Below are 12,036 nucleotides of genomic sequence, written 5' to 3'. Positions count from 1 at the left end.
TTTTAATGGGAAATAGGAAGCAAAGACCATGAATACAGACAGTTCTTCACAGAAGCTTGGCTGTGAAGGAAGGAAATAACATATTACACAGAAAAATATATATGGGATAAAGGAAGAGTCATTTAAGGAGGCAAAGTCTGGTTCAAGTTTAAATGCTGATAGGAAAGAGCTGGTAGAGACTTAAAGGTTAAAGACACCATCTGAGAAAGGATACTTGATGGAGCTGGACTGGAAGAGGAAAGAGAGTGCTGGGTGTAGATATCAGCTCTTGATGGGGGAGGGCATCTCTTCAACATGAGCAGGGGCAAGCAGTCAAGAATGGGTGCAGACTATTCACAGTAGCCAAGACACGAAAGCAACCTAAATGTCCATCAACAGGTGAGTGGATCAAGAAGATGTGGTACACACACACACAATGGAATATTACTCAGCCATAAAAAAGAATGAAATAACGCCATTTGCAGCAACATGGATGGACCTAGAGATTATCACACTAAGAGAAGTAAGTCAGACAGAGAAAGACAAATATCGCATGATATCACTTATATGTGGAATCTAAAACATGACACAAATGAACCTATTTATGAAACAGAAACAGACTCACAGATATAGAGAACAGACTTGTGGTTGCCAGGAGGGAGGGCGGTGGGGGAGGGATGGATTGGGAGTTTGGGGTTAGTAGATGCAAACTGTTATATATAGAATGGATGGACAACAAGGTCCTACTGTATATCACAGGGAGCCATATTCAATATCCTGTGATAAACCATAAGGGAAAAGAATACAAAAAAGAATGTCTATATGTGTATAACTGATCGCTTTGCTATATGGCAGAAATTAACACAACATTGTAAATCAACGATACTTCAATTTTTAAAAAAGGGGTGCAGATGCCAGATAGTTTGGGATGGGGAGCTCAAAGAGGTTGAGGAAGTTCTAGTCTGAGGACTTATGCTTTTTCTCTGAAGTAAAAAGCAAGGTAGTAGAAATGTAAGATTTGAGTTTAAATTCCTCTGGTGAAAATTAAAGTGAGCACCCAAGTCAAATCCCTAAACAAATGTTACCCACCTACGCACTCTGCTAAACCTTCCTCAGAAAACCATTCTTGGTCCACTTGAGTACACGGAGCAGTGGGTGATAGACCTAACTACTACCCTAGACTATGGCAGTAATTGTTCTAACTAGGGAAATTGTCCTGTAATTGTCTATAATCACATTTAATATTCAACATATATTAGTACTATTCTTTCATTGCACAGAGCTCTTCCCTGAGTTACAATGTTCTTGAATTCCAAGGTGAATTTTCTGAACTCACCATGGATTTTGATGTCAAAATTTTGAACCCGGTTCTGTCACTTATTACCATCATTTAAGTTACTTGCCCCTCTGGGCCTTAGTTAGTTAGAGCTGTGATGACTAAGGGAGACTGTGTACTAGCACAGCACCTGACACAAAATATCGATTCCCTTCCTACCTCCCTACCTTTCTTAGATCAGCGCTTAACAGAGCACCAAAGATATAATAAATACTCAGTAGACAGCTCCTGTTCACCGTGATGGTAGTGATTAGGGCCAGATTAAGAGATGAACCTGTATGGCAGTAGTTCAGAGTGGCACATGATAAAGAGTGCAAAAACTTCTCTAGGCACTAAATTGCCGCAGAAATATGATATGGAAAAACTCTTGTTTTTTGGCCATGCCACGAGGCTTGTGGGATCTTTGTTCCCTGACAACCAAAATCTGCCTTCTCCCCATCCACTCCCACCCATACACGCAGGATTATGAATCTCTAAAAAAGACCGAAATTTGTTTTGAATACAGTCTTTTTTTTTGGTCGTACCACGTGGCTTGAGAGATCTTAGTTCCCTGACCAAGGATTGACCCCTGCCGTGGAAGTGCCGACCCCTAACCACTGGACCGCCAGGGACTTCCCTAGACAAATATTTTTAATATGCCAAATTATATTATTTGCTCCCCCAACCAAGTCCATAAATCTTAATCCAGTTCGGATGGTATTGATGATGGTGATGACTTGAGCTATTACCCCTTTTGTACTGGGGTCCTGGATTTCCTATCTTAGACAAGTGAAGTCTGTTTATTTTTTTAATTCTACAGGATGTCAAAGTCATTTGTAGAGTGACCAGAGCAAAGTCAAGTTTACGCCCATTCTAAAAGATTTGGGCTCCCTAAGCTGAAGTTTCCTCTCCTGTAATGCAGCCCATTCCATGTGCGGGTGTGACCTCACCCTTCTCCCATTGCCCTGTGGCTACTAGGGCTCTGGGAAGCAGTGCAAGAAAATGCTGGTATTCTGCCTGCTGCTGTTACTGTGAGTCATAAAACCTTCCGTCTCGGACTTGGACTTTTGTGTGGTCTGTCAGCATCCATGAAACTGTGGTAGGCTGACTTGTTAGCTTGCAGGAAGAGTAAACTCCCAAGCTCTTTATAGGTCTTGACAACCCACACTAAACAATCTGTAACAGGATAAATTAACGGTTTTGAGTGAGCAAAGCAGCAGCTCCAAGAAGCGGGAATATAATTGTCATTGAGAATGGCAGGAAGACTATTTCAAAATGGTGGGAAAGTGCAGCCAATATCGATGTATATGTCTTTCATTCTGACCTAAAGATGTTTCATGCCTTGTTAAACTTTCTCGATAAAGTTTTGAATCTAACTTCTAGGATTTGAGAAATACAAATTTAGACCTGGCAATATGAATCCCCACTTCAAGTTCTAAGAGGCAAGAATATGGAACTAGTATCATTGGCTGTTAATATCAAGATGACAAACTGTTTTGTGGAATGAAAAAGCTTCATGCAAAGATATATATTTTTCTGGGTGGACAAGAGCCTACTGTATAGCACAGGAAACTAAATTCAATGTCCTGTGATAAACCATAATGGAAAAGAATATAAAAAAGTATGTATATATGTATAACTGAGTCACTTTGCTGTACAGCAGAAAGCAACACAACATTGTAAATCAACTATACTTCAATTAAAAAAAGATAGATTTTTTTCACCCATCTATTCTTTGAAAAACCTAGGGAATATCATGTATGTATGAAATATTTCTTATAGGTAATACTGAAGTTGCTCACTGTATAAATCAGGATGTTTTCTCTTTGAAAAAAGTGTTTGGGGCCTCCCTGGTGGCGCAGTGGCTAAGAATCTGCCTGCCAATGCAGGGGACACGGGTTCGAGCCCTGGGCCAGGAAGATCCCACATGCCGCGGAGCAACTAAGCCTGTGCACCACAGCTACTGAGCCTGCGCTCTAGAGCCCATGAGCCACAACTACTGAGCCCGCGTGCCGCAACTACTGAGCCCACACACCTAGAGCCTGTGCTCTGCAACAATAGAAGCCACCGCAGTGAGAAGCCTGTGCACCGCATCGAAGAGTAGCCCCTGCTCGCTGCAACTAGAGAAAGCCCACGTGTAGCAACAAAGATCCAACACAGCCAAAAATAATAAAATAAATGAAAAAAAAGTGTTCAAGGCACTCTCATAAATTTCTGGTAGAAATGCAAACATGTGCAGTCTTTTGGGGGGTGGAATTTGGCAATATCTAACAAAACTATACATTTATTAACTTTTTGACACAGCAATCTTACTTCTAGGAATTTATCCTAAAGTCATACCTTCAATTCCAGTCCTAGGTATATACCCATGAAATCCATTTTAAAAGATTTTTTTTTTGGCCGTGCCACTCAGCTTGTGGGATCTAGTTCCCTGACCAGGGATTGAACCCGTACCATGGCAGTGACAGCACCAAGTCCTAACCACTGGACCGCCGGGGAATTCCCGATGATGGATTTTAAGTATCAATATTTAAAATCTATTTAGGGAATTCCCCGGCAGTCCAGTGGTTAGGAATCCATGTTCTCACTGCCGTGGCCTGGGCTCCATCCCTGATGGGGGAACTAAGGTCCCACAAGCTGAGTGGCACAGCCAAAAATAAATAAATAAAATAAAATCCGTAATCAACTCTGCTCTTCCTATAGGATCCTGGATACGCCTCCAACTTCCATGAGATGGTAGTGTCCATTCCTTCTCTGTGAAGTGAAGGATTTGGACTAGATGATAGCTCCCATTTATTGAAAGTCAACTGTGTCCCAGACACTCTGCTTACTGTTGTATGTGTATCATTTCCAACCCTTCTCTGCAAGGTATTTATTACACCCTGATTTTACAGGTGAGGATTTTGAGGTGCCAAGAGGTTTAGCAAGCACACAGTCCTCCAGCCAGTAAGAACCCAAGTCTCCCTGACTGTAAACCCTGTGGTCTTCCTAACACATTAAGTTCCTTCCAGAAGATGCAAAGGATCTAAGTCCTTTTACAACTCTAGATTCTGTGATTCTTTGTTAAGAAGCAAGAAGGTGAGAATTGACATATCTGCTAAGGTGCTAATAATTCATAACCTAAATGTTCATTCTCTTTTTCTATTGGAATTAAACAACAGCTGGTATCACATTCCCTTACCCTATAGTCATTTTCAGCTCAACCTCTTTTTTATGTTCCTTGGTGTTAGTTAATGGTACTTTTCAGTTTGTGAGCAGGTATCTGCTCCTGCAAAGCCCTGCTCTTGTTTCATATATTTGTTTATTCCCTTTTAGCCCCATTTCGTACTCCCTGGTTCATCCCTGCATGGACAATTATTCTTGTGTGTTTTCTATGTGTCCCTCATTTTGTAGGTTCTTTGTGAAATAAGAAGTTTTTTTTGAATGTGTATGTATTTGTAATTTACATAAATAACTACCTGCTGGCTGGTGTCTTTTTTTTTTTTTTTTCCGTATGTGGGCCTCTCACTGCTGTGGCCTCTCCCATTGAGGAGCACAGGCTCCGGACACGCAGGCTCAGCGGCCATGGCTCACAGGCCCAGCCGCTCCGCGGCATGTGCCTGGCTGGTGTCTTTGACTCTCAAATCCATTTCTTGTTCTTTCCGTGCTCTGCTTGGTATCACAGGGCAGTGCAGGGTGGTGTGACGTGGGGAGGTAGGGGTGGACTGACGTCTGCAAGCAGCATTGCCAGGTTCCCTGCTCAGCCTCTGGCCGAGGTTAGCTGGTGGGGGGCACGGCAGGAGCTCGGAGGATGAGCGAAGGGAGAATAGGGTGCACGCTCCTCTGTCTCTCTTTTTTAGGATCTCCTGCAGCAGCTGTGTTTCCCCATAGCTCCAGCTCCCCCTGCCACGGGTCCAGCTTCTGCCCAATGACCTCAGCCCCTGGACTCAGGTCACATCATTTCATCCCCTTGTCCCTCCAACCTTGGATGGTGGTGATGACTTCCTGCTGTTGTGAACACCTAGGCTGCCTCACCTGTCCCTTGGTGGTTTCTCAAATATTTCATCACCTGTGTAACCAGTTCCCCATATTAAATTCCCTCTCTGTTTTAAAATGCTTAAAATGTTTTCTGCTTTCCTGGTTAAATCCCCAGCTAATACATTTGGTTTTCCCCTTTTTTTGTGCAACACCATATTTTAAGGTCTGTCTCTGTTCTTAGTTGCATATGTAGCTCTCTAATTGCTGAATAGTGAACTACCGTGTATCCACCACATTTTATTTGTGTCCTCCGTAACAAGTGTCTCCAACTCTTTCCCCCACACATGGCACTTTAATGAACATTCTCATACATATGTTCCTTCGTGGATCTTTTCTGAGAATTATTCTGCAATATATACACTGGAATGGGATGGCTGGGTCATAAAGTAAACACATGTTTAACTTGACTAAGTTCTACCAGGTTGGTCAACAAAAGTTACTCTTTCCTCGTATCCCCAACACTTGGCATCATCCAACTTTCCCATTTTTGCCTTATTTAATTTCATAATACTACTACTATTAGATAACAGCACAACTAGCATTTGTTGAGTGCTTTACTATATGCCATCCACTTTACAGAGTTTCATCATTTGGTCTTTATCTCACTTCTGTGAGTAGGTGTCAGATGAATGAACAAAGGATCAGAGAGGTTAAGCAACTTGCCCAAGGTCACAGAGCTGAGAAGTTGCAGAGCTGGATTACAAATCCAGGCAGATCGGTTCCAGAGCTCATGACTCTGACTGTTACAGCATACTGATCTTAGATAGGTGGTGATGTCCCATTTTATAGATGAAGAAACTGAGACTGGAGAGAGGAAATAAATTACACAATGAAGTTCACATGGCTGGGAAGAGTTAAGAGATTATTTTGACCTTGGGTCTGACCCAAAGCCAGTGCTCTTGACTTCACACAGCGCTGCCTAATAGATTCTACGTCCGGGAGAACAGAGAACCATGTCAGCGAGCTTGTGACTACGTGTGGGGCTTCTGAATTCTCTGGATCATGCTGACAGATAATAGGGTTATCAAAATGACCGACAGAAATAAAATTGCACTAAACAATTTAATTACTTAGGAGGTGAAACCGTTGAGGTTAGCATCCCCATTAGAATAAGAGTTTTAGGAATTTGGGCATCTAAAACCTGAGATGCTAGAATTTGCCAATTGCCAATCTTCATTTCCTAATGAAAAGACCACGACAAACCAAAGCCACAATGAGATGCCTCTTCACACCCACCAGAATGGCTAGAATTTTTAAAAAGGAAAATAACAAGCGTTGGTGAGGGTCTGGAGAAGTTGGAACCTTTGTGTGTTGTTAGTTAGAATGTAAAATGGCTCAGCCCCTGTGGAAAAGTCTGGCTGTTTGTCAAAATTTCAAACATAGAGTTACCATCTGGCCCAGCACTTCCACTCCTAGGTTTATACCCAAGAGAAATGAAAACCCATACTCACACAAACACTTGTCCACTCCTGTTCATAGCAGCATTTTTCATAAGAGCCATAAAGTGGAAACCACCCAAATACCCACCAGCTGATGAATGAATACCTAACATGTGGTATAGTCATACAATAGAATATTAGTTGGCAATAAAACGAAATAAAATACTGGTTCATGTTACATCTGTATGAACCTTGAAAACATGATGTTAAGTGAAAGAAGCCGGTCACAAAGGATGACATACTGCATGATTCCGTTTATAAGAAGTGTCCAGAATAGGTGAATGTAGAGACAGGAAGTAGGTTAGCGGTTGCCAAGGGCTGGAGGGTGTGGGAGAGTTGAGGGGCGATGGCTAATGGGTACAGGATTTCCTTCTGGGGTAATGGAAATGTTCAGAAATTGATTGTGTGATGGATGCACAATTCTTAAATATGCTAAAAGCCATCTAATTATACACTATATGATATATGGATTATATTTCAGGAAGGCTGTTTAAAAAAAGGCTATGAGATTGTGACTTTACAGAAATGGGAGTTGGGAATAGACTAGGATGACATTATCCTCTTTTTTTTTTTTTAAAGTAACATTTTAATTACTTTGACACACAATTATATACACTTCAGCTCATACCAGAAGAAATTTGTATTACTCAGGGACAGATTTTTTACTCACGGGTATGTATTTTCTGGGTTCTATGGGATGGGGCTTCCAATTCCCTTTTCCTTTTTCCTTTTTATTTATATTTATAGACATATATGAATAAGAGTTGTTATAATAAAAGCCTATGATATAGGTGAGGATGGAAATAGTAGATAGAATTTCCCCACCTTTGTGAGGTAAAAAAAATTCAAAAGAAGATGTAAGATCCAGACTGAATTTGAATAATCATTTTAGTGCAGCAGCTTTCAGAGATCTTGGGCTGAGGAGCCCTTTACACTCTTAAAAATTAAGGACCCCGAAGAGCTCTTGTTTAGGTGAATTATATCTATTGATATTTACTGTATTACAAATTAAATTGAAAAAAGTTTTGAATATATACTTATTCAACCCATTACATGTCAATGTCTTTTATTTTATTTTTTATTTTATATTGTAAAGTTTTTATTTTTATTTATTTGGCTGCGACAGGTCCCAGTTGTGGCACACGGGCTCTTCATTGCAGGCTTCTCTCTAGTCGTGGCACGTGGGCTCTAGAGTGCAGGCTCAGTAGTTACGGCACTCGAGCTTAATTGTCCCGCAGCACGTGGGATCTTAGTTCCCCGACCAGGGATAGAACCCACATCCCCTGCATTGGAAGGCAGACTCTTCACCACTGGACCACCAGGGAAGTCCCTCAATGTATTTCATTAAAAAAAAACTATTTTCTGAAATAAAAAATTAGTGAGAGGAGTAGCATCGGTCCACATCTTTTCAAACTCTCTGTGACAGAATCTCATACTTGCTTCTGAATTCAATCTTTGTGATGTGAGCACAGTGCAAATGTCGGCACCACAGAAAAGGAAAACGGCATCTTAGTTCTTTTATGAAATAGTTTGGATCTCGTGAACCCCTGAAAGGTCTTGGGGTTCCCTGGGGCTCATACTGTGGGAACCGGGGGTTTAGTGCTCACTAAATTCCTGATAGCAGCTCCCTTCACTAGGTTTCACATTTCATTTTAATAGGATCATCGTTTAATAATTACATCTCAAAATATGTGCACAGATGCCCGGGTATATGTACAAAGATTAAGTAATGAAGCTTCTGCCTCAAAACTAAACATTTCCTTTCGCTCTGTGAAAATATGGAAACCATTTTGATCATGGAGGAGGAATGGCTAGCAGAAAAAGAAAATCCTGCGGAATGACCTGATGGTTTGCAGTCAACTACTCCACATGTAGAGCACACTGCATTTCTACTCAACTTTGGATATGCTTTCTAGTAGAAGCCCAGAGGCTAGAACCAATGGTTTTCAGTCCTTGTGTGACAGATTGAAAATACAGCAGGAAAGAAGAAGATTTCAGTCCAGGCTACTTCAGATGTTAGTAATAAAGGAGAAAACAGCAGAAACCCTTGTTCCGGTAATTCTTGGGACAAGACAACAGGGTTTAAACGTAACACGCGATATGCCACTTCCAGACCCTGGGTACTAAGCAAAGTGAACTTTGAATACATGAATATGGAAAATGGTCTTATAAAGTCCCTGAGAATGAGCTATATCATATTCATCATATGAATAAGAAAATAAGGGAGTACACTTTGTTCTAAAAAAAAAAACATATTAAAAGAGAGATGACCTGGTACTTTCTATCCAAAACGTATACACCTGTTGGGGAAATACACATTCTAGTAGGGAAATGGTGGAAAGCATTTGGGAAAGCAGAAATGAGGAAGCGGGTGCAGGAGGTGTGTTGTAGGGAGACCACCAGACCACATGGAGAAAATGAGTCATGTGTTCCCCAAATGAGATGCAAAACCAGCACAAGAAACACAGAGGATTGCATTGTCTGTTCATTGACGAAAAGTCTCATTCTGTTGAAAGTGGAGCATCAGATATGTCCTCAACTTTCTTGGTTGGAAATTAAACTGTTAAAATTATTTATTTATTTGATGTTTGTTTGTTTAATTTGCTCAGGCTGAACAGCCTGCAGGAGCTTCGTGCTCTGACCAGGGATCCAACCCAGACTCCAGCAGTGAAAGCGCCAAGTCCTAACCACTGAACCAGCAGCAAAGTCCCAAACTGCTCAAATTTAAACGTTCGATCAGAGTAACTGCTACACAAAGCTTAGTCCTGACCACGTGGGAGGGATGGAGTGGAAAATGACCACACTGTCTTAGAGGAAACGCTGGGTCCAGTCAGATATGCCCTGAACGTAAGAATAGTAGAATTTTAGAGGAGGGGAAAAAAGCTATAACCCTGTGGTTTAAAAAGAGAATTTTAATTTAAAAGAGAATAAGACCAAAGGAAGATGTCTTCAAAAATAAGTCCCTTAGGTCGTGGAATTGTCATAGACATAACACTTTTTTTTTTTTTTTTGCGGTACGCGGGACTCTCACTGCTGTGGCCTCTCCCGTTGCGGAGCACAGGCTCCGGACGCGCAGGCTCAGCAGCCATGGCTCACGGGCCCAGCCGCTCCGCGGCACGTGGGATCCTCCCGGACCGGGGCACGAACCCGTGTCCCCTGCATCGGCAGGCGGACTCTCAACCACTGCGCCACCAGGGAAGCCCCGATGTAACACATTTTGATTAGACCAAGCATTTACTAGTTTGTGAATAAAGTAGAGAAATAAAATCTGACTGATAAAACAGCTTTTGTCAAATCTTTATCTCTGGGAGGCTGAAAGGAGTACGATCAGTACCCCTAGACCTATTAATACCCCTGTAAGAATCTGTCCACGAAAATACCAGCTAAGGTATATTTGCAAGGATAAATACTAGAGCTTTGCTTGTAATAAAGTAAAATAATACAAATGTCTGTAAATAGGTTGTTAATTTAATAAATTATGGTGATTCACTCATAGTGGAAGGTAGCCCTATATACAGATATGAAAAAGATACGAACACAGTATTGTTCAGTAGGACAGCAAGAGGCAGAGCATGGCATGCTCAGAGGGTCTGAACTCTGACATGACAGCAGCTGAAACCACGAAGGGGGGCCTAGGAGGGGCAACAGGGAGGGCAGCTGGAGGTGGAGTCTGGGGCAGAGCCCAGACCCTCTAAAGGCAGAGAGAGATGGGAAGAAGGTGGATCCTGGGTGACATCATCTGAATCACTGCAATTAGCTCGCCTGAATCTAGACCTCAACCTCCTGTTACATAAACCAAGCCAATTAAGTTTTGCTTTTCTTTACTTGTAAGCATCCCCCTCAAAAAAACTTAACACACACACATACATGCACGCACACACACTGCATCGCCCACGGCTTTTTTTTGTTGCTGTTATTTTTAACTTTATTTTATATTGGAGTATAGTTGATTAGCAATGTTGTGATAGTGTCAGGTGTACAGCAAGGTGATTCAGTTACACAGATACATGTATCTATTCTTTTTAAAATTCTTTTCCCATTTAGGTTGTTACATAATATTGAGTAGAGTTCCCTGTGCTGTACAGTAGGTCCTTGTTGGTTATCCATTTTAAATATAGCAGTGTATCTAGAAACAATAAATGCTGGAAAGGGTGTGGTGAAAAGGGAACCGTCCTGCACTGTTGGTGGGAATGTAAATTGATACAACCACTATGGAGAACAGTATGGAGGTTCCTTAAAAAGCTAAAAATAGAGCTACCATATGACCCAGCAGTCCCACTACTGGGCATATACACTGAGAAAACCATACTTCAAAAAGAGTCATGTACCACAATGTTCATTGCAGCTCTATTTACAATAGCCAGGACATGGAAGAAGGCTAAGTGTCCATGGACAGATGAATGGATAAAGAAGATGTGGCACATATATACAATGGAATATTACTCAGCCATAAAAAGAAACGAAGTTGAGTTATTTGTAGTGAGGTGGATGGACCCAGAGACTGTCATATAGAGTGAAGTAAGTCAGAAAGAGAAAAACAAATACCTTATGCTAACACATGTATATGGAATTAAAAAAAACCGCACTGATGAACCTAGTGGCAGAGCAGGAATAAAGACATAGACATAGAGAATGGACTTGAGGACGTGGGGTGAGAGGGGGAAATTGGGGTGAAGTGAGAGTAGCATTGCGACATAATACACTACCAAATGTAAAATAGATAGCTAGTGGGAAGCAGCCACGTAGCACAGGGAGATCAGTTCGGTGGTTTTTGACCACCTAGAGGGGTGGGATAGGGAGGCTGGGAGGGAGGCTCAAGAGGAAGGGGATATGGGGATATATGTATGCTTATGGCTGACTCACTTTGTTGTACAACAGAAACTAACACAGCATTGTGAAGCAATTATACTCCAATAAAGATGCATTAAAAAATATATATAGCAGTGTGTACATGTCACTCCCAAGACCACGCCTTTCTTATGTGGCTGAAATGTTTCAGTATGACCTGGTTGGAAGGAAGAGAACAGACATGAGTCCTCAGGGGCTTCAGGTCTTTTATTTTCATGCTCAGCTACGTAATGGTAGGCCTTGGGAACAGTGATTTCTTTGAAAGCCATAGCCAGTGCACAACTGACAGTCTGCGCCCTCCTGTCCTTGTCACTCATGATACACTGCTTTTCATTTATTGCTTAAAAAGCCTCTGTGAAAATGTATGGTAATCCAGCTTTAAAAATGCACGTGCAACTTCCTGTTTCCTCTCCGACTTCTAAAGTTCTTGGACGTCAC

Source organism: Phocoena sinus, chromosome 9 (genome assembly GCF_008692025.1).
Source record: "Phocoena sinus isolate mPhoSin1 chromosome 9, mPhoSin1.pri, whole genome shotgun sequence".
NCBI classification, from domain to species: domain Eukaryota; kingdom Metazoa; phylum Chordata; class Mammalia; order Artiodactyla; family Phocoenidae; genus Phocoena; species Phocoena sinus.
The sequence above is the reverse complement of the archived record's forward strand: the minus strand, read 5'-3'. Positions refer to the sequence as shown.